The sequence below is a fragment of the Amblyomma mixtum genome, chromosome 10 (genome assembly GCF_055824585.1).
Source record: "Amblyomma mixtum isolate Tamu chromosome 10, ASM5582458v1, whole genome shotgun sequence".
Classification (NCBI taxonomy): domain Eukaryota; kingdom Metazoa; phylum Arthropoda; class Arachnida; order Ixodida; family Ixodidae; genus Amblyomma; species Amblyomma mixtum.
In genome coordinates, this window is record NC_143021.1 from 59,925,397 (window position 1) to 59,947,349 (window position 21,953).

At 48.7% G+C, this 21,953-nt stretch overlaps 1 protein-coding gene and 1 pseudogene across 1 annotated transcript in view; one reads left to right on the forward strand and one right to left on the reverse strand.

Annotated features, from left to right (window-relative positions):
* The window catches only part of LOC149325902 (uncharacterized), a 405,896-nt gene that overhangs the window by 188,394 nt on the left and 195,549 nt on the right, over nt 1-21,953 (forward strand). The window lies entirely within an intron of this gene.
* LOC149325904 (uncharacterized) lies at nt 20,655-21,929 on the reverse strand (annotated as a pseudogene).

A 21,953-nucleotide genomic window follows, 5' to 3' on the forward strand; every position in this document is an offset into this window, starting at 1 on the left:
CCTTCAGACCCGAACTCTACTGTCGATTCAATGCGTGCTGGTGTATTTCGAACAGATGGCGAAGTTATTTCGTCGGGCTCCCCCAGATATGCCAGAGCAGAAGCTCCGGTACCTTATGCGAGGTATAAAGGAGCAAATCTTTGACGGACTGGTTCGCAGTCCACCGAACACGGTCGCAGAGTTTCTCTTGGAGGCTACCACCAAGGAAAAGACAATCGATATGCGGTTAGGGCAATACGAGCGTGCGCCTTTGGCCTTGACTGCGGCAGCCACTGACATCAATTGCATTGACGTGCTTCACGAAACCGTACGAGCTGTCGTTCGCGAGAAGCTCCTGATGCTGTTCCCGGCTACGCCGCCTGCGCCAACGGTTTCTACCCTATGCGAGGTTATTCGGAAAGAAATGCAACGGGCGCTTACGGCCTCAGCTCCCTTTGAGCCGTCCATAACCTCTCCGCTAATGAAATGGGCCGCTGTTGCTCGTCGCGCACCACCGCCGTCGCCGAGCCGCCTTCAGGAAACCCCAACCCCTTTTCGGCCGCCACCACCTACTCGACAGGCTCCAGCTTACCCGCGTAAAAGTGACACCTGGCGCACTCCCAACTACCGCAATGGCAGGTATCGTCCCTACCTATGCACCACGTCCGCAGCCCGGGCAGCGACCCAGGGAAATCGACGATTATCTGTCAGAATCTTTCGGCGGGACACGCAGTTCTCCATCGCCACGTCGTTTCTCTTCTCCTCGTCGGTCTTACGGTGACTTTCCGCGGGGAAGGCCGCCAAGCCCCCGCCAGGAAAATTAAAAGCAGCCACCTTTCAGGGGGCGGTTGCTGATCGACGCAATGTACAAGGCCTTCCTACGCCGCAAATAGGTGGCCACCTGATGCCACAACCGACTGCCGTCCAAAACCGTGATGCGCCGACTCGATGTCAGAGCCACCTGGCAAATCGAAGCGAACCCGCGCCGCATCGCAGCCGTTACCGAACACCGCGCCGTACCTCTCATACGACGCCTACGGCTGCGTACCTCAGCATTTCCCTCGACGGAAGCGACGTCACTGCACTCGTCGACGTAAGGGCCGATTACACTATCCTCTGTTGACATCTCACCGCAACTTTGAAAAAGGTCACCACTCCTTGCGTGGCCCCACAGATTCGTACAGCCATGGGTCACTTGGGTACACCAACGGGGACTTGCACATCAAGAGTGACAGTTAAAGTCGCCACCTATCTGGCAACGTTCATCATACTCGAACATTGTTCACGTGATGTCATTCTCGGAATGTATTTCTATACTGAGATTAGCGCGGTCATCGACCTCCAGGCAAAGATCCTCCGTTCACAGACTAATCTCGACCAATGGAGCCTAAAACGAATTCATGAAGCTTTTTACGTTCGCCTATCAGTCTTTCCCGGTGGTTCTCAATAAGAAAGCCACGAAGTCTCGCAAGCCTTGGATTACAAAGTTGTGCCTAATAAAAAAGAAAGGAAAACTATAGAAAAAGCTCCGGGACACCCGTGAACCAAATCACTGGAAGAAATGCAAAACATAATTATCTGTACAATATTTTGAACCTGGTACCAACAGAAATACCCAAATAATATGAAAAAATCTAAATGAACTTATAAATAGTTTTCCCCAAAACAAAGACCCCACCCTAATTAACAGTAAACATTGGTATATCACGTGATAAAGAATTAGCTGAAGGATATGACCAGTTTTTCATAAACGTGGTTTCAAGTTCAGGAACCCTGACACACTTTTTTTAGGTCCAACTTATGAAAGTGTAATCTACACAGTGTTTATTTCACTTAGTAACAGCCATGCCACTGTTATAGATAATAATCAAATAACACCTGGTAAAAATGGCCTTGAACTAGTTTTACCAAAGCTCAATCACATATACTGGCCGCCGCGGTGGCTCAGTGGCTATGGTGCTCGGCTGCTGTCCCGAAAGACACGGGTTCGATCCCGGCCGCACCGGCAGAATTTCTTTGGAGGAGAAATTAGAGGCCCGTGTACTGTGCGATGTCAGTGCACGTTAAAGAACCCCAGGTGGTCGAAATTTCAGGAGCCCTCCACTACGGCGTCTCTCATAGCCTTAGTCGCTTTGGGACGTTAAACCCCATAAACCAACCAACCAATCACATATACTGGGTGTCCCAGCTAAATGTAACCAAACTTTAAAAAAAAAAGCGAAGTGTCCTAGTCCAGTGAAACCAACTGAGGGTTGTTCATTGTCACCTGGCCTAGTCTTGAGTATTTTTTTCGCTCTTAAAAGTAGTTAATTAGTTAAGTTTCATTAGCTAACCTTTTAATTATTGACTTCAGGCGGAAAGTGTCAATGAAAAGGTTTTAGATCGCCTCGAAAAACCCCTAATAGTGCTGTTTCCGTCAAGTTACGATTTACGTACCTTCATTTATTAGCCTTAAAAGAAATGTATCACATGACCAGTTGCTCGCTCACAATGTACACCCAAAGTCCCATCGAGGAGAGGACTTCAGAAAAAAGATTTTATTCTTTAGGGCGCATCTTGGTACGCTGAAGCGGCACAGTTGTCATGTGGAAGCTTTTTCTTATTGTGCGGGTTATGGTTAAAGGCCGGTAAAAAGACTACACACGTGAATATTACTTTGCTGCAAATGTCTCAGTAAGCTGTTTCTCAAAACGATCTGCAACTTTCCCATTGATACTTTGTCCCTCAAGTCAAAAATTAAAAAGTTAGTTATTTAAGCTTAACTAATTAGTCAACCTTGAAGAACTAAAAAAATAAGGTCATGCGACTCTAAACAACCCTCATTTGGTTTCAGACGGCTAGGACATCCCGTGTTTTTTAAAAGCTTGGTTACATTTAGCTGGGACAGCTGGTATAATCTTGCCTTCCTAATAGGCATGTTCCCGGACAGAACGCAATTATCTAGTTACTGCTGTGTTAAATTTGCCGACAAAAATTCTTTATCCAATTATTGCCTGATTCTAGTCTACCGGTTTTTTAAAAAGTAAAACTCTAGATGGGCGAGTTGGTTCATGTTGAATGAAAAAACTGATAATGACGCAACAAACGGGGACACAGAAGGCACACAAACGCCAACATTTCGAACTTGCTTGACAAAGGTCCAAAATTCGGACTGGATCCCTATGTGCCCCTCATGAGCTCGGGGGCTAAACCGACACATAGCTGAGAAGGCTGCTCAATAAGATCGGCAACGTTGCCTTTTAGATGGCATAGACGGTCTGGCAAAGAACGTAAAACTTAATAGACGAGACAAGAAAAAAATGTTTGGAACGCATAGTCAACTTATAGAATAGATAGGATAGAATAACTTTATTTGGCTCTAGCACAAGTGTTTTTTTTATGTGGTCAGATGAGTTCATCCGCAACGGTCGGTTGCCCCTATTCCAGGGCTCCGCTGGATGCTGCCGTCAGCTGAGCTCGCCGTATCAAACCGATCTGGTCATCGCGGCAGTCGCTGGAGAGCAGACCCTCCCATTGCTCCACACTTGGGTTTTGTATAACTGGGACGATGTCGACTTTTTGACATGCCCATGTGATGTGATACAGTGTAGGTTTTTCATGGCACCACGGACAATTGTGTGCGTAAAGTGTGGGGTGAATTTTACTTAGTGTGTTTAGATTTGGATATGACGCCGTTTGATAATGATCTGTGTCTTTTGCAGGCAGACACAGTCACTGGCATCGTGGCAATGCCGAAAGCTGTTTTTAACAGTTTTAGGTATGGCCTTAGCAAACCATGGCAAGCAGTAGAGAAACATTTCATAGCCGTGAAAAAGCGATATACAAAGATTAAAGGGAAAGTCGCAGACTCCTGTAAGCGTTTAGAGCTTTTACCGTTTGCTAACCCATTCACAAATAGCGATAGTGATGGGTTGAACCTGTTATTTTCTGTGAAGACCTATAAAAGTTAACCCAGCAAACCATAAAACGTCACATGGATATCAGCGAGATATTTATGCTGGACATTAGACACCTCCACTAGACATCCTTTTTACTACTGTAAGAAAAATCTAGGTACCTACAACACGAAAATTGGGGTCCAGTCCACGGTATAAGTACGTAGTGCAGACCTGCAGCTCGACATGTGTAAGTACCCCCAGTCTACATAGTCTAGACGTCTATATAAAGAGAATGACTATAGATCAATACCCAGGTTAAAATTTTTAACTGGTCCTAGTCTAACTATTTTAAGGGACATATTTCTAGTTGTTGCAACTGGAAATTTGTTTGTTAAACCAGTTGCGACTGGAACCAGTTGCAATACTAGATGCAGCTGGCACCTGTTACAATTCCAGATGCAACTTAGACCAACTGCATCCCAGCCACAGACTTCCTTATGGAGTCGTCGGGACGTCCAAGCACTCCAGCTAGCTCAAATACAGTTGAGTAAGCGAGTGCATGGCCATCACGGGATCCCAAAACACTGCAGATGACTTGAGTGCGTCAGTATTCTATTGCGCTCGGCGCTTTCGCTGACTCTTGAATCTTCTCGTTGAGCATAACCGTCAGGTTTACAGCTGCGGTGGCATCAATACTCTTTTGCCGAGCCCATTAGGTCAGGGTTGCTGCAAATGAAAGCATAAAGAACCCCAGGTAGTCGAAATTTCCGGAGCCCTCCTCTACGGCGTCTCTCATAGCCTTAGTCGCTTTGGGACGTTAAACCCCATAAACCAAACCAAACCATCTATCCTGAAACCTTCTCCACCCATTGGTACAGAGGTAGAGCAAAGAGCACCCTACGCCGCAAAAAGTGTTCGCTCGGCCCCACGCATACTTAACTTTTTGCCCAAGATGATGCCTAAACGAAAGTGTCATCACAGACACCGCGGCCGTAGTTCTCGCCAGTAGTCTGAAAGTTAAACATCGCAATCAAGCATATTTTGCGTTCAGAAGAAAGCACAAAGTTGCAGTGGCATTAATATAAGATATTCCTTGTGCTGTATGTAAAAAAAGTAAACATAGGGACCAAATTGCCGAGTTACTTGAGCATGTCCCCATGCTAGTAAAAACACGATCAAAGAGCACGAGGAGATAAGAATGTCTAACCCTGAAATACATGTTACGCATGTGCTAGGCTAAATGCGCACGTTTACCCATGTTTAAAAGAGCTGGATAAGGTAATAGGCACAAAGAGGATGTACACTGTGTGAACGTAGCCGGCATTTCACAAAGAAGTAGCGCGTTCTTCTGCCTATGTTTAAGTGCCCCATATTATGAGAATTATGAAACAACTACTTCAGTTTATGTCGGTAATTGAGCTGGTGTATTGTTTGACTGGAGCAATGTAAGCTTGCAAAGAATTATCAATGAGTTAGACAGGCAGAGCAGAACGGTCGGGCTAAGAATTAACGTGCCGAAAACCAAAGTAATGTTCAACAGCCACCTAGGGAACAGCTGTTCGCAATAGGTAGCGAGGAAATAAGTCTACTTAGGGCAGGTAACAATGGGGTTGAGGGCACATGGCGGGTTCTCTCATATCATGAACGAGCTTACCAATATCCCTCAGGAGAAAAATGCACAACAGCTGTATCATACGGGTACTCATCTATGGGGCCGAAGCATGGAGGGTAACAAAGAAGGTTCAGCTTAAGATGAGGAAAACGCAGCAAGCTATGGAAAGAAAAATTACTGGTGTAACGTTAAGAGATCGGAAGCAGGCGGAGTGGGTGAGGAAACAAGAGCGGGTTAATGACATCCTAGTCGAAATCAAGAGAAAGAAATAAGCTTGGGCAGGGCATGTAATGCAAAGGGTAACGGAGTGGATTCCAAGATAAGGCAAGCGTAGGAGGGGGTGGCAGAAAGTTAGGTGGGCGGATGAGATTAAGAAGTTTGCGGGGATACGGTGGCCGCAACTGGCGAAGGACATAGTTAACTGGAGAGACATGGGAGAGGCCTTTGCCCTCCAGTGGGCGTAGTAAGGCTGATGATGGTGATGATGGGCAGCTTTGGGCAACGAGTGCCACGGCGTGTGCTGTTCCGGCCAACAGAAGGGGACGTCAAACACCCTTAAGCATGTTTGGCAGCTGACCTGTAGGCCGCCGAAAGCGTGTGCCAGTTGGAATCAAGTGGGTACCTGATGGCACTCTATCGAATCCCTCAAAATGCTGGGACACCAATGCGATGTGAATAGGTGCATAGCTGGAATACTAAAAGATTCAAACCTCGGTACCTTATTAATATATATTTTAATACAGATGGCGGCTGCTTCAAAGGGCACTAACTAGCAAGAAGCTTGTAGTCGTAACGCATGGTGTGTAGTGGACAAGGAATATGCACAATCTTTTCGGTGAAAACACATGTTTGTATAGTGAAATGTGTATTCCATGAACATCTTTTACACCAATGCCACATGGAAATGTTTTTATCCTGAATTACTAAACTGGCAGAAAGGATTAATTTTCTCCATGTTACGGAATTTTGGGTGGGAAATCCGAGTAAAAATAAATCGGTGGAACGAAGACCGCGAGTAGTCTTTTATTTATTTATTTATTCAATACTGCCAGCCTCCATTTGCTGGCAAAGGCAGAAGCGGTACAAGGATATATCGTTCATGGTTAAACTGCGCGAAGGAAACAAGGACAGAGACAGAAACACACGTACACACTGAGCGCAGTGTGTACGTGTGTTTCTGTCTCGGTCCTTGTTTCCTTCGCGCAGTTTAACCATGAACGAAAAGAATCAACTAGCCCGCCAGAAGACTATTCTTAAATATATCGTACATCGCGACAAAACAAAGCAAGTAAAAATACGAATAAAGAAGCAAAAGGTATCACACAGGGTTTCATAAAAGGACAAAGAGCAAGATTAAATGCACTCGGTTACCTAAAAATACAAAAGAAAGCAAACAAAATAGCATGAATGAATACACTGCGCTTAAAATGACGATATGACAGCAGATAAGACTTCTGATCCATCAAACAGACCCCGATCTATCAAACAGACCACGTCATGCGGAAGCCCGTTCCATTCCAATATCGTTCATGGAAAAAACGAAAACTGATACGCTTTCGTTCGGCACCGTGGCACCATGATTGTCAAATTCTGTTTATTGCGCGTTGGTCGTGAAGTGTTGTATGCCATGTAGGTCTCAAAATGAATGTTTGTTAAGTTATTAACAATCCCATGCAACGTTTTTAGACGGTGCAACTTGCGACGGGATTGAAGTGTCTGCAGTTCAGATTGCCCAAATAGATTAGTAACCGAAATGTGCCTTCCATATGCGCTGTAGATAAATCTAAGCGCTTCCTTTGAACGCCTTCAATGCGTTGTACGTCTACTTGGGTGTGCGGATCCAAAACCACATCTGCGTATTCCAGTAATGGCTGTACGAGTGCAGTGTAAGATAGTTGGCAACATCTCTAATTTTCAATAAAATATTGTTTTTGGCGACATGTCGAAGGTGTTTCATCAGGAAAACAGAGCAGTAATAACGTAAAATCAACTGTGACGTGAGGGTTTTATAAATTAGGAAGCGTTAGAGGTGAGACCATAGGCAGGAGCCGCCTTGCTCACAAGCCGGCATCGACAGTTGACTAACAAGATTCGTTGTGTTCGTGCGAGGGCACTTGGCGTGCCCGTACTTGTTTTACAGTAGGCAGATTGATACACGACTAGTCGCGTCAAGTTGCATCTACTGCAATATTCTAACGCAAAAAGATATTTTGGTCACTAGAAAAGATAATTGATACGATTGTGCTCGCAAAAAATGTAATCTACTCAAGTGAGGTCTAGTGGAGCGTTTTGTCGAATCACTGTCCTGTGCTTACGCAATGGCTTTGTCGCGCAGAAGCTTAGAACAGTATGTGCGCTTATGTACAAACCAAGATGAGTATACTACTTTTAGTAACGACTGATGATTTATAAAGCACTCGCTGAGTTTGTCAAAGAGCCGAATGCTCCCATAAAAACCGACGTGAACCGGAACCACCCGCCCAATCAAAAACGCTGCCTGGAGAGCGCCATGGACTACTTCGGTGACTGCTTTGCCTCGACCTCCACTTTTAGACCGACACCGCTTACAAAGCGCAGATTCATAATCGACGAATGCAGAGAGCGTTTTGAGACGACTTAGCGGGTCTCTGCGAAGGAACGTGATTCTATTCACCGGTAAGTTAAAGAAAGGTTCTAGGACGACTTAAAAGAGCCTATGGACGTTTCCTGTTGTAATGGAAAAGACTGAACCCTGCGGTTTCTGTTTAATTAAATGTGTCTGAACAAATTTACCAAAAAGACATTAATCTTCTGTCCGGCATTGATGGCTCTTTGGACTGGCTCTGCCGCGCCACTTAATTCTCATCACTAGAATTAGGCAGTGGCTACTGGGAACTGAAGGTGAACAAGCACCACCGGGAGAACACCATCTTGTTACCTCGAGCGGTTTGTGCTACCGGGTGCTCCCTTTTGCCCTGTGATAGGCTCCTGCAACCTTCTCCTGCATGATGCACATCATGGATGGCATGATGGATGATGCATGGCTGAGCCGCTAACTCACCTCACATGCAGAACCGTTCTGCTAGGGCCAGGAGCAACATGCCTTCGGAGACCTCTGAACACAGTTGGAGAATTCAACCAGTCAGCCAGCACAGAACTGCAAGTAAAAGCTTTAGCTCAAAACGACTAAGAAAGGACGGGGACATAACACAGACACAAAGGAGCGCTCTCCCCATCCTTTCTTAGTCTGTGCAGTGGCAGCATGGCCTCGAACACTTAATCCCTTATGTAACACGCACCTTCTAACTTTCTACCAACCCCCCAAAAAATGTATTGCAACTGTGTGGGCAGTAACGAAACTTCGCCCGTATTTGTACGGCCGCCCTTTCTGAGTCGTCAGTGCTCATCACTCGTTGTGTTCACTGGCGAACATCGAAAATGCTATGGCCTGGTCTGCATGCTGGTGTGTTCGACTGCAAGAATTCGATGTCACCATCGTCTGAGTTAGGGAAGCACAGTGATGCAAACAGTCTGTCGGGTGGTCCTATCCACAACCGATCTGAGCCCAAAGACGATTCTGTTCATGGTAGAGTCTCACCTACATTGTCACTACAACCACCAGACGTCCTTCTCAACGAATTCCAAGAGATGAATGAAGACTACTTCTGAGACGCCGACTTGGGAAGTGAGGACGGGATCCCGTGCGACTGCTCGTCGAAGCCAGCCGGGTGCAACAACGATGCCAGCTGGGAGCTGGCACAATCCAAGCGCCAGAGAAAACGTCAAAGGCGAAAAAAACGCAAAGGCACGGGAAACGGCCCCGCCGCCGAACCTCACGATGGAAAATTGCCGGGTGATGCGACCGGCTGCAACAAGAATGGATCGCCGGGAACAGAGCAGGCCTAGGCGAAGAATGTCGCCACACCCCAGAAGCGCCTACAAGATCATTATTCGACCTACGAAAGGACTCATGGTGAAGTCCCTCAACACCCACCAAGTAGCGAGCGCCATTGTCATGGCGTGCGGCCAGCAATGCAAGGACGAGGACCTACTCGTAAGGCTTCGCACCGGATCCAATATCATTAACGTTAGCACCCCGCACGAGCAAACGGCTCAGCTAGTGCGGTACATTACCCGTCTCAAATTCGACGGAAAGACTTATGATGTAAACGCTTACGTGGCAGCACCGGAAGGCGTCCTGCGCGGCGTGATCCACGGTGTGGGCCCAGGTACGTCTCCCGAACAACTCAAAGCACACCTACGATGCAGAACTGAAGGAGTTACCATACTTCAGGCAAGGATGCTCGGAAAACCAAAGACGGCAGTGCTCACGTTCGACGGCCCAGTCTTGCCGAAATTCGTCATATACTACGGAGGTGAAGTACCATGCTACCAGTACCGCCGCACTAGGCAAGTGTGTTACGTCTGCTTCCAGCCAGGACACCGCTCCGACGTGTGCCCCACACCCAATATTATTGTGTGCGGACTGTGCGAAGTGAAAAACCCGCCCGACGACCACGAGTGCGCGCCCAAGTGCATAATCTGTGGCGAGGCACACCGAACCGGATCCAAGGAGTGCCGGGAGAGATTGAAAAAAGCAAGGCCAAAACCCACATGAGAAAGAGGACGGAGCGACCAGCGCGGGCGACCACCCAAGCGATGGTGGTCGCCCGCCAAAATCACCGAGTGGAACGTGTTTCGCGGGGTCAGCAACCGATCTGAAGGCGGTATCCACTCACTGGAGGAATGGAGCGGCATGTTCAGAGAAACGCGAGAACGATGCACAAAAAGTGTAAAGAGAACGACAGCAACGCCCGAAGTAGACGCACACCTCCTCAGACTTTGGGAAGCGAGGCGCAGTCTCACCAAAAGATGGCGGAAGCAAAAATACAACAGGAAACCAAAACTAAAGATAGCCGAAATAACGGCAAAGGCAGAAAAATACGCGATGCAACTCGCGAAACAAATTTGGGAACAACTCAGTGACTCGCTTAGGGGAACTCTAGGCACGGCCAGAACCTGGAATCTCTTAGGAGCACTAATCGATCCGACCAAAATAAAATCAGAAAACAATAGAGCCATACACAGGTTCATCCACTCTTTCGAGGGATCAGACATCGCCCTACTGGAGAAAGCACGAGAAAAATGTTTCGGCGATCACAACCCCCCGCGATACCAAGGAACGTATCGAGGAGCCGAAAACGAGAAAATCGAGCGCCCCATAACTGCGGAAGAGATTTACGCGGCCATAAAAAACACCACCAGAAACACGGCAGCCGGAGCGGACACAACCGACAACGCAACCCGAGCGCAATACGCAACCCGAGCGACGACCTCATACAAGAGCTCGTCAGCTTCCTCAACAAACATTTGGAGGCGGAGACGGTTGCCGAAGATTGCAAACACGCCGAAGTAATAATGATACCTAAACATGGTAAAAGAGCTCAAAATTGAAACCCTCAGGCCCATATCGCTCACGTCGTGACTTGGAAAGCTTTACAAACTTGTGGTAACTTTAAGACTCAAAATTACATGGAAGATAACGACTGTGTACCACATACCATGTTCGGCTTCAGAAAGAAGCTCTCGACAAAGGACGTTCTCCTCCAAATACAAGGTGTGCTACGAAACGTCCCTCTTCAGCTTCCTCAATAAACATTTGGAGGCGGAGACGGTTGCCGAAGATTGGAAACAAGCCGAAGTAATAATGATACCTAAACATGGTAAAAAGCTCAAAATTGAAACCCTCAGGCCCATATCGCTCACGTCGTGACTTGGCAAGCTTTACAAACTTGTGGTAACTTTAAGACTCAAAATTACATGGAAGATAACGACTGTGTACCACATACCATGTTCGGCTTCAGAAAGAAGCTCTCGACACAGGACGTTCTCCTCCAAATACAAGGTGTGCTGCGAAACGTCCCTCGGACGGGAGAAAATGTCATAATGGCCTTGGATATCAAGGGGGCATTCGATAACGTCAGCCACGAAGCGATCCTTATGGGCCTAGACAACCTGGACGGCGGATGCAGAATCCACGGCCTCGTCAAAGCCTTCCTGTCCGATAGAACTGCCACCATAGGCATAGACCTTCGATCGGACGATATTCGCACTCCAAACAGGGGAACACCCCAAGGGTAGTTATCTCACCCCTACTCTTCAACATAGCTATGATAGGCCTCGCTCGAAACTTGAGAACATCCAAGGCATGAGGCATGCCATACATGCTGAGGATATAACAGTCTTGACTTAACACGGGCTGTCTCGGAGAGAAGGAAGAAAGGCTACAGCAAGCGGCCTCTTGTGTAGAGCAATACCTCGCAGAAAGAGGACTCGCATGCTCGACCGATAAATCAGAACTGCTGAGAGTCTGGAGAGGCAAGCAAAAGCGGACCGTCCCATCCAACGAGGACCTAAAACTCAACATCTACTTAGAAGGGAAGCCCATACCGGAAAAGACAATAAGAATTTTGGGCATGTGGTTTCAATCCAATCAGCGCAGCACTCACACGTTTGCCCTGCTCAAAGCAAGAACGCCACAAATCGTACGCATGATGGCCCGCATCACCAACAGGCGACATGGCATGCGTGAAGGGCACACACTAAAACTAGTCAGAAGCCTAGTAGTTAGTCGAATCACGTACAGCCTATCCTACTAGTGCCTGTACAAAAACGAAATACAGCAAGCGGATGCCCTGCTACGCAAAGCGTATAAGACAGCTCTCCGACTACCGCGCAACACGTCTACTGAAAAACTCATGGCCCTGGAATTACACAACACCTTTGAGGAGCTACGAGAGGCGCAGCTTGAGTCGCAAAAACTCAGCCTGCTGCAGACAGCCACTGGAAGAGCGCTCCTGCAGAGGCTCGGATACCGCGAGCAGATGCGAGAAATGACGAGGACGCAAACGATCCCCGACGAGCTTGGCAAGACCCTCAAGGTAGCGCCAATACCAAAAAACGTGGACCATAACCTCCATCTTTATTTTTTATTCTTTATTCAACAGTTACCCCGCTTTTGCCCGAAGGCGTTATAGCAGGGGGGTTACAGATTGGCAAAAAATACATTTTCACTTGCAGAGCACACTTGCATTTCGGAAAGCCGGTTCCACTGTTGTACTGTTTTAACAAAAAATGAATTTGCAAAGAAGTTCGTCGTGGTACGGTACTCTAATTTTACGAACCTTGCTGCTCTGTTATGAATTTTTTCATGTTTTTCAATTAACACCCGATGTGCAGGGTCCCATACAATACAGGCATATTCAATGATAGGTCGAACACAAGCGAGAAAAGCGGTTTTCTTGAGGTTTGGCTGCGAAGACCTTAAACTCCGCTGTATGAAATTTAGTGCCCTACCGGCTTTGGTAACGACATGATCCACGTGAGCATTCCAGGAACAGTCATCTGTTAGTATAACACCTAAGTATCTGTAAGTACATTTCTGTGTGATCAATTCATTACTTATGCGATACTGAGCATGGACTGATTTTTTTTCGTGAGAAACAAAGATGAGCGCATTTCTCCGTATTCAAAGACATTTTCCATTTCAGACACCAATCGTGGATAAGTGTTAAGTCAGTTTGGAATTTAACGACATCATTGGCGTTGTTAATTTTCCTGTACAAAACGCAGTCATCTGCCAACAGACGTATATTTGAGGAGATACCGAGTGAAATATCATTTATATAGATTAATAACAGGAGTGGCCCCAGGACCGACCCCTGTGGGACCCCTGATGTCACATCAACGTAATCTGAACATAGACCGTTTAGGACTACACGTTGGCGGCGGCCGAGCAAATAATTCTGAATCCATATTATATCAGCCGTGTCCAGATTCAACATTTTTAGTTTATAGAGAAGGAGTGGGTGTGACACAGTGCCAAACGCTTTCCGAAAGTCCAGAAATATGCAGTCTGTTTGGCCCCCGCGGTCAACTTCAGATACAAGTTCATGATAAAATTCAACAAACTGAGTAGTACATGATAAACCTTTCCTTGAACCCATGTTGTTCCTTCATCAGCAAATCATTCTTTACCAGGTGGTTCATTATTTCTGTGTATAAGATGTGCTCAAAGATTTTGCATGAAACTGATGTTAGAGAAATAGGCCTGTAATTTGACACATCTTTTCTTGATCCGCCTTTGTGAATCGGGACCAGATGGGCTATTTTCCAGTCGTGTGGTAAAAGACCTGCATCCAAAGATTTTTTATAAATAAGGCAGAGATACTGTGAGATAGTATGAGCACAGTTCTTTAGCAACCGGGGTATATATGCCGTCTGGGCCACAGACCTTTGATTCATCTATATCCTCTAGGAGCGCTAGAATCCCTCTTACACTTATTTCAACTGGCGGCAATGCTGGCGGATAACTTGTGTAATGTTGGTGACTGTTGATATCGTTAGGGGAGAAAACAGACTTGAAGTGATTATTAAAACACGTTGCCTTCTCTAAGTCACCTGAGATGACCTGTTGATTATAAACGATTTCACCTACACCAGATGAATCTGATCCACACTCCCTTAAGTAGTGCTAAAAAAGTTTAGGGTTTTCCTTCATTTTAACGTCCAGCGTTTTAAAGTACTCCTCTTTCGCAGTTTTTAGTTTTTCTTTGCGCTCACGCGTTAGTACAAGTAATCTGCTAAAGTCATCTTCACGTTTTGTTCTCTTAAACTTGAGATACGCACGCCTTCTTTTCCTTATCATTTTTATCAAACTGGCAGTCACCCACGGCTTTCTGCGTTTCTTCAGACTAGCTGAATCTATACTTGGCACGTGTGCATCCCTCAGTTCAAAAATTTTTTGCTCAAATAAACGCCATAATTCATGAATATCGCACTCATCATAAAAGCACTCAAAAACGGGCAAGTGATCTTGTAATTTTTCAGGCATTCTAGCATAGTCACCTTTATCGTAAAAAAAGATTCGTCTTGACTCACATTCCTTTTGTCTACTATGCGATGCTTTTATGCATGCAATGACCGCCTGATGATCACTAATGCCTGGAATAACATGAACAACATTAACTTGATCCGGAGAGTTCGAAAAGAAAAGATCTAAAAATTTTTATCCCTAGTTGGTTCCTGAACGTACTGTACTGAGCCAAAAGTATCTATGATGCTCTTCATTTCTATATCGATTCCACGACCTGTTGTGGTTACACACATGCCATCACCCCAGTGCAGATCCGGCAGATTGAAATCACCCCCGAGCAATATCGGTTTTTGGGAAACCTTGGAAATAATTTCATCAAGTGATTGCAAAGTGCTCAGATCAGAACCGGGAGGGCGATAAAATGATCCAACAGCGTATGACGAGTTGTCGTGCAGCGTAAGTGTACACCATATTGATTCAACATCATTGTAATCGACATCTAGTAATGATGATCTTCGAGGCAGAAGAGAAGAAAGGGCCGAATTCATCAAGAAAACATACGCTCCTCAAGCCACGACCGTGTATGCAGACGCGTCTTGGAGAGGAGGAGACGCCAAAATCGCTGTGGCGGCGGTGGTCGATTCGTCTTTACGCGAAATGACCAGCGCGTCTCTCCAAGGCTGCAAAGCTGCAGAGACCGAGGAAGTAGCAGTTGCTCTAGCGGTGGCGGAGGGCTATAGAACCGGGAGGTCACTAACAATACTCACGGACTCTGAAACAGCCTGCCGAAATTACATGAATGGCAGGATAGGTCGTCACGCGCTCCTTATACTCCTCGCAGCGAGCGACAGAATTAAAAACCAGGAAGAAGAAAACCTGGAAGGACAAAACAAGATCCCATTCAAAATTGTGTGGGTACCGGGGCACACGGGGGGGGGGGGGGGGGCAGGGAATGAAGAGGCCGACAGGATATCTCGAGGATAAATTACTTTCCGAGAATCCGACGAGACCGCGGAACTCGCGCCAGCATCCAGGGAATACTCGGCCATACTACAAAACTATAGAGGCAGAAGAATGCGATACCCCCACTGTTAATGACTTGCTCGTCAAAATCAAGAGGAAGAAAGGGGCTTGGGCAGTGCATGTAATGCGAAGGCAAGATAACCGCTGGTCCGTGAGGGTAACGGAGTTGATTCTATAGCGCCCGGCGACGCTATAAAGCGCCGGCGCTGAGATCGGCGTTACAGCGCGCGCTAGAAGAAAATAAAGATGTACAGCGCGTGCTCGGAGCTCACGCCCGGCACGGGCTGTTCGGAACTAGAAGCCTGCCGCGCTGGTCATCTTGCTTTGGTGCTCCGCTGCGACCCCGCAAATCTTGAACAGTGGTAACCCGGCGAACCGTACCTTCTATCCCAGTGGCGTCCTAGCATGGCGCACTGGCAGGACCCAAGTTTCGACCCGCCGCTCCCAGCGTTCCGGCCTGCAGTCGTCGGCGGGTGGTTCGCCCAACTGGAGGCTGCGATGTACTTGAACGGCATTACCATTCAGCCGTTTAAACACGCAGTTCTTTGCGACATCCTCCCGCCCGACCTCCTGCGTCGGCTCACCTACACTGCCTTGGGCTGCCGCCCATACGATGAGCTGCCTGCGGCCGTCTTGGCTGTCGTCGGCACCTACTAAGTTCCGCCGCCGCTCTACGACGCAGCGGCCCCGTTTTCGCCGCCGCCAGCCTCTGGCCCTGCACCGGCCTCGCTCGCGCTCACGCAGCCATCATCAGAACCCGGCCCTCCTCAGGAGCCCCTCGCCGCCTCACCGCCACTCCTGCACAGCGTTTCCAGCCCGGCCGTCCCTCTCGACGCCACACCAGGTGGGATCCGCATGAGTTTCACCTCGCTTCCTGCTCCCACTACTATCCTACCCGCTTCTGGCACTGCCTCATTGCGCTTGAGTGGCGTTGTCGCCAGAGCCTCCTGCAGCCAAGGACGACTCTGCGGCAGCCGCCGTGCCGAGGCTTCCGGCATCTCCATCTACCTCGTCACTACCGCCAACAGCTCTGCAGGCCTCTCCTGTGAGGTTGAAGCCGCCGCCCGCTGATGCTAAAGAGCCCTCGACAACGACCAAGCCTGCGTGTCACACTCCCAGCCCCTCAGAAGGTCCCCAGAGCACTAATTGTCATCAGGAGCAGGATGAGAAGGCCAACCCGGTGACAGCAGTAACAAGCATGGCGGTTGCCACCAGCCCCACTTTGCCTGAAAAGGTTCCTGACCCGGTGTCAGCGCTTGCTCTAAAGCCCGACCAGTCCACTGATGCGGCCCTTCTTGCTCTCCTCCGGTGTTTGCATCTTCAAAGCAGCCTGACACCGCTAGCTGGGCCGCCACCTCATGCCCATTCCCGCCACCCACAGCCGACCATGCCCACCCGCAAATCAGCAGTGGCCAGTTGCTCCGGACTGTCACTCCCGTTTCACCCAAGCACCTGGCATTGAACCGAGCAACTTCCTCCGTCATCACAACAGCTGTCACCGTTGTCTCGTCGGTCACACCTGTGCCAACCATAGTGGCCGGCCCGCACGGCTCGCGCCCTACATCAGGGGCACCTGAGCCATATAAGCCAGCCATTGCCACCTACTTGGACGACTTGAAGCTGGCGCTACAGCAGCGACACGACAACACGATAACGACCACATCTGTCCACGGAGCCGGTTCGGCCGCTCACTTGATTGTGACGGCGTACTCTGTGTGCCAGCTTCCCGCCGACATCAGCTGCAACGGTCCAACACCAAGGACACTTGTGCCAGCGGGCAGCACTACAGTCGGTGACGGCCCGACAATAAGAAGAAGAAGAAGACTTTATTTCCACCATGTACAGTACACAGATGGAGGACGACGGAAAAAAGCCGTCAATAGGCGGCTTGACGAGTCCGTCGCCCCACTTAATGACCAGCGTTTGATCAACAGCAATCAATTCATACAGCCAAGTAAAAGAAAATGAAAACACTAGATCAGTGCAGAACAGAAGCAAAACAGAGTGGTCCGAAAAATCAAATCCCAGGATAAGTAAAATCAGTTATTCATCCTCAGTAAACATAAAGTGAAGCTCTATGTTTACTCAATGGCCTCCATTGCCCTAATATCCTTTGTCAGCTCGGCACCCTGCATCATTCGACCATTACGCAGCAGCCAGGCTCGTCCACCTGAGCCCGCGCCCCCCACCCGACGGCTCTTCCCGGATCCTGACATGAACTTACCGGACCCTCCCTCCATCGTGTGACCTCCATCTGTGCCCCGTCGGCGTTTCGCCGGTCCGTCTAGGCGGGGGGCCCTATAGCGCCCGGCGACGCTATAAAGCGCCGGCGCTGAGATCGGCGTTACAGCGCGCGCTAGCAGAAAATAAAGATGTACTGCGCGTGCTCGAAGCGCGCGCCCGGCACGGGCTGTTCAGAACTGGTCATCTTGCTCTGGTGCTCCGCTGCGATCCCCGCAGATCTTCAACAATTCCAAGAGAAGGCAAACATAGCAGGGAGCAGCAGAAAGTTAGGTGGGCACATGAGATTAAGAAGTTTGCGTGGATACGACGGCGGCAAATGAAAAAGGACAGGGTTAATTGGAGAGGCATGAGAGAGGCCTTTTGCCCTGCAGTGGGCGTAGTCAGTCTGTTAATGATGACCACAATCAAACGAACGGACTCGCCGGACATTATTTCAATGTATATCGACGCGGGCTATCGGAACTAGGACGCAATTATCCCTTGCATCCCCTTCGCATTTAGAACTGCGATCCGAAAAAAAAAACACCTCACCCCGTTTCGTTCAGTGCATGGTCACGAAGCCACCACCACACTGGACGTAGTGTTGCTCCCAGGTATTGAGAGCTGCTCTGCTGCGGGTGCTGACCAATTCGATATTGACGCCAAGGCGGCCCGCCAACTGGGCCCTTCACTACGGCGTCCCTCATAGCCTGAGTCGCTTTGAGAAGTTAAACCCCCATAAACCCAACCAAACCAAAACTCGGTCCGCAGTGAATCCGGCACCAGCAAAAAACGACGCTCACTGCTTTATCCTCCGCCATAGAGATGTTAGAGATGTGCGTTGCCGGGCCGGCGAGCATGTCTGAGAGTGAAGCCCAGTCCTTATGCGCGGGTGCTCTAAAAAGCTTCTTCGTTCATACATTGGGTGATACAAGGTACTCCGCCAACTTGTCGAGGTAACCTACGCGAGTCAAACTCAGCGACGTAAATCCTCAGCGATGTAAAATCAGCGAGGTAAAACCTAAACGCACTCAACGGTATTTCACGAAGACACTGGGGTTGCGTTGTAACTTTCCTTGTCAGTGTACGCTAAAGAACCCCAGGTCGTCGAAATTTCCGGAGCCCTCCACTACGGCGTCTCTCATAGCCTTAGTCGCTTTGGGACGTTAAACCCCATAAACCAAACCAAAGCTTGTGCAGATTTATAGATTTCTAGTGCGTTCTTGTTTAGATTATGATCCGTGGTTTATCCTTCAGCCAGGCTATATTTGAAGCTAGTGAACCCAGTTCACAACTGAGGTCTCCGTTTCATGACTGGAGCATACAAATCTCCGATAAATAGGCATTATTGAGAAAAAATGAACCCTCCGTTGCAAACAGAACAACCATACTCACAAGCGCATACGTACTGAAAATGAGATCCATACAGAAAATATATTTGTTATCCTAATGTTACAAAGCGCACCTCCAGAACACTGTTCAATAATAGAACGCAATCGGACCTCTGCTTCTCCGATTCCAGGGTAGTTGCCAAAACTTATAAATGCTCGGTACCATTCCTGATGACGCGTCAAGGCAGACCTGCTGCACCCATAGTACAGCCTTCCCATTGTATGGGACTTCAAATTAACACAATTTCAAAAAATAAAAACCAATGCCATAGGAACATATATATCAGGAATGTTTGGAACGACAAGAAAACTCTGAAATACACAGAATTTTACACTGATGTATCAAAAACAGCCGACAATGACGGAAGCGGTGTGCTAAAAGAAATCTGGCTAACAATAAGGCTGCCTAACTGTGCATCCATTTTTACTGCTGAATGTTATGCAGTCCCAGTAGTTGTAAGAAGAATAATAGCAGGGCCATTTTGGAATAGGTTGGTTGGTTTATGGGGTTTAACGTCCGAAAGCGACTAAGGCTATGAGAGACGCCGTAGTGGAGGGCTCCGGAAATTTCGACCACCTGGGGTTCTTTAACGTGCACTGACATCGCACAGTACACGGGCCTCGAATTTCTCCTCCAAAGAAATTCAACCGCCGCGGCCGGGATCGAACCCGCGTCTTTCGGGCCAGCAGCCGAGCACCATAGCCACTGAGCCACCGCGGCGGCCATTTTTTGGAATAGATGAGAATTAAACGGGCCGACCAATGTGCTGTACACACTCGCAGTCGTGATAGAAAGTCACATGCCCCACTGAGACTGCATGGAATTAATGCACAGTAATCTGAACGCTGAATGGCAGACTACTTTCTATAAGAAAATAAACAAGCTGCATTTAGTAATGCCTATCGTGGGAGAATGGATGACCAGCACACACCAGGAACATTTTGTCATTTTATGCCGCTCTGGCATTGGACAAACATACGTTACACAGCTGCCTACTGAAAAAACAAGTGAAATAAGTTTGGTATGTGCAGATCAGCTTACAATAAATCACATTTCACACTCATGCTCACAACTCGAAAAACTGATAAAAAGTGCTTTGGTAAATTTTATAATATTTGTATTCCTTTTCACCCAGCACTTCTCTTTGGGCGTTGGTATACGGGTCGCGTAGTCTCATCCTTGATGATATGATTCTTGGCGAGGGAGTTCGGCCGACCTTCGAGCACGTAGCGGAAGAGTCCGCAATGTCTGTCAAGAGGTCCGACAAAAGATCCCTCTGAACCGACGGCAGGACAGGATTTATTTTGACTGACTGAAGAACGTGGTGTAGGCCAGCATTGTCCAGAGTGGGTCCTCCCACGGTGCACAAGCACATACCTTCAACCTTAGCAACGTCGTGGAGAAAGGCAATAGCCGTGCCTTTGGCGAGGTGCTGATATTCTTTGGCATAGTTAGTCAGGAGGACGTGGGTACGGCCGTCGCGTAGTTGGACGAGACCTCTTGCAACGGCAAGACCCCGATTAAGTAGCAGTGGAGTATGGCCGTCCGCCAGGCTCTCGTAGTCGTGAACTAGGTCGTTGCGCACGAGCACCAGGGCACTGCACCGCCGCGTCACCGGAACGTTGTCCTCGACAATGCGCAGAGCGTTGCTGCACGGATCTCGGGAGTCAAACCGGGCCACGGCCAGTTTGGTCTAGAATGTGATACGCGCCAGCTGAATGTCAACCACAGCGCCAATCGCCTGCAGGAAGTCGATCTCCAGAATCAAGTCTCTGGAACACTCGGGGAGAACTGCAAATTCACCAACGTACGTAAAACCACGAATTCAAACTCTAGCCGTCCACTTGCTCACAGGGAAAATGATGTGAGCACCAGTGGTGCGAGTTGGGGTTCCGGAGCACGGTGTCGGAACCTTTTTAAGTTCTCCAACAAAGGCACGGCTCATAGTAGAATATTCAGCACCGGTATTGAGGAGTGCGGTAATCTGAGTGTCATCAATTGCCACACGCAAATCGGATGCAGCGTATCGGGTACTGTCGCTGCCTCTATCTGTGCAGGTATCATCGACTCGAGGGTTTAGCAATAGAGGCGGCCAGCAGAGCTACTCTGGCGGCCGGGGCTGGAAGTGCAATAGCGGAGAGGTGAAGGCGAACGGGTCTCACGCCTTCCAGAAAATAGTTTTGGCGCGCCCAGAGATGCTCGCAATCTCATGCGGTTGTTCGCCGTTCTCAGGACAAGGTGCGTCGGGATGGAAACCACGAAAACCAACCTGGCGGTACGGACATGCTCGGTACAGGTGACCGGCCTCCCCACAGTGGTAGCAGAGAGGCCTACGGTCCGGTGTTCGCAACAAACCCGACTTCCGAGGACGTGGCAGAGCTGTAGCATGTGCGGTTGCGTAAGATGCGGCGATGTTACTCACAGAAGACGTTGTGGTAATACATTAGCCAGGTATGTTTGCGAGACATGTGCCGATGTGGCTCACGCCAGGCGTCGAGCTAATGGGACTGTAGCGAGTCGTGCGACGTAGAACGGATGCGTACATGCTTCTGTCATCGAACAGGCGTGGCCATTCGGGGACAGAAGGAGCCTGCGCAACCTGTCGCACCTGGTTCCTGACGACTTGGTCAGTGCTTCCAGCGGCGCAGCTGCAACATGGAGCAGAGGGATCCGTTGAAGTTCTTCCCTGGACAAATGAGCGGATTAGTTAGCGCCAGGTGTCTGCACTGCCACCGAGACACGACGAAAAGCCTTCGGGCACCGCGCTGTTGATGTCCCGATTGTATTGTCGGGCCCGTTGTTGCAGCGTAGTCTCCATCGTGGTCGCCTTGGTAAGAAATTCCTCCACCGTACGAGGTGGGCTGCGCACGAGGTCCGCGAACGGCTCCAGCATAACCCCAAGCGTGAGATGGCGCAGCTTCTTCTCCTCTGTCATGCTGGAGTCGCCGCACTTGAAAAGACGGGCCATGTCTTCGGTATACATGCACGCACT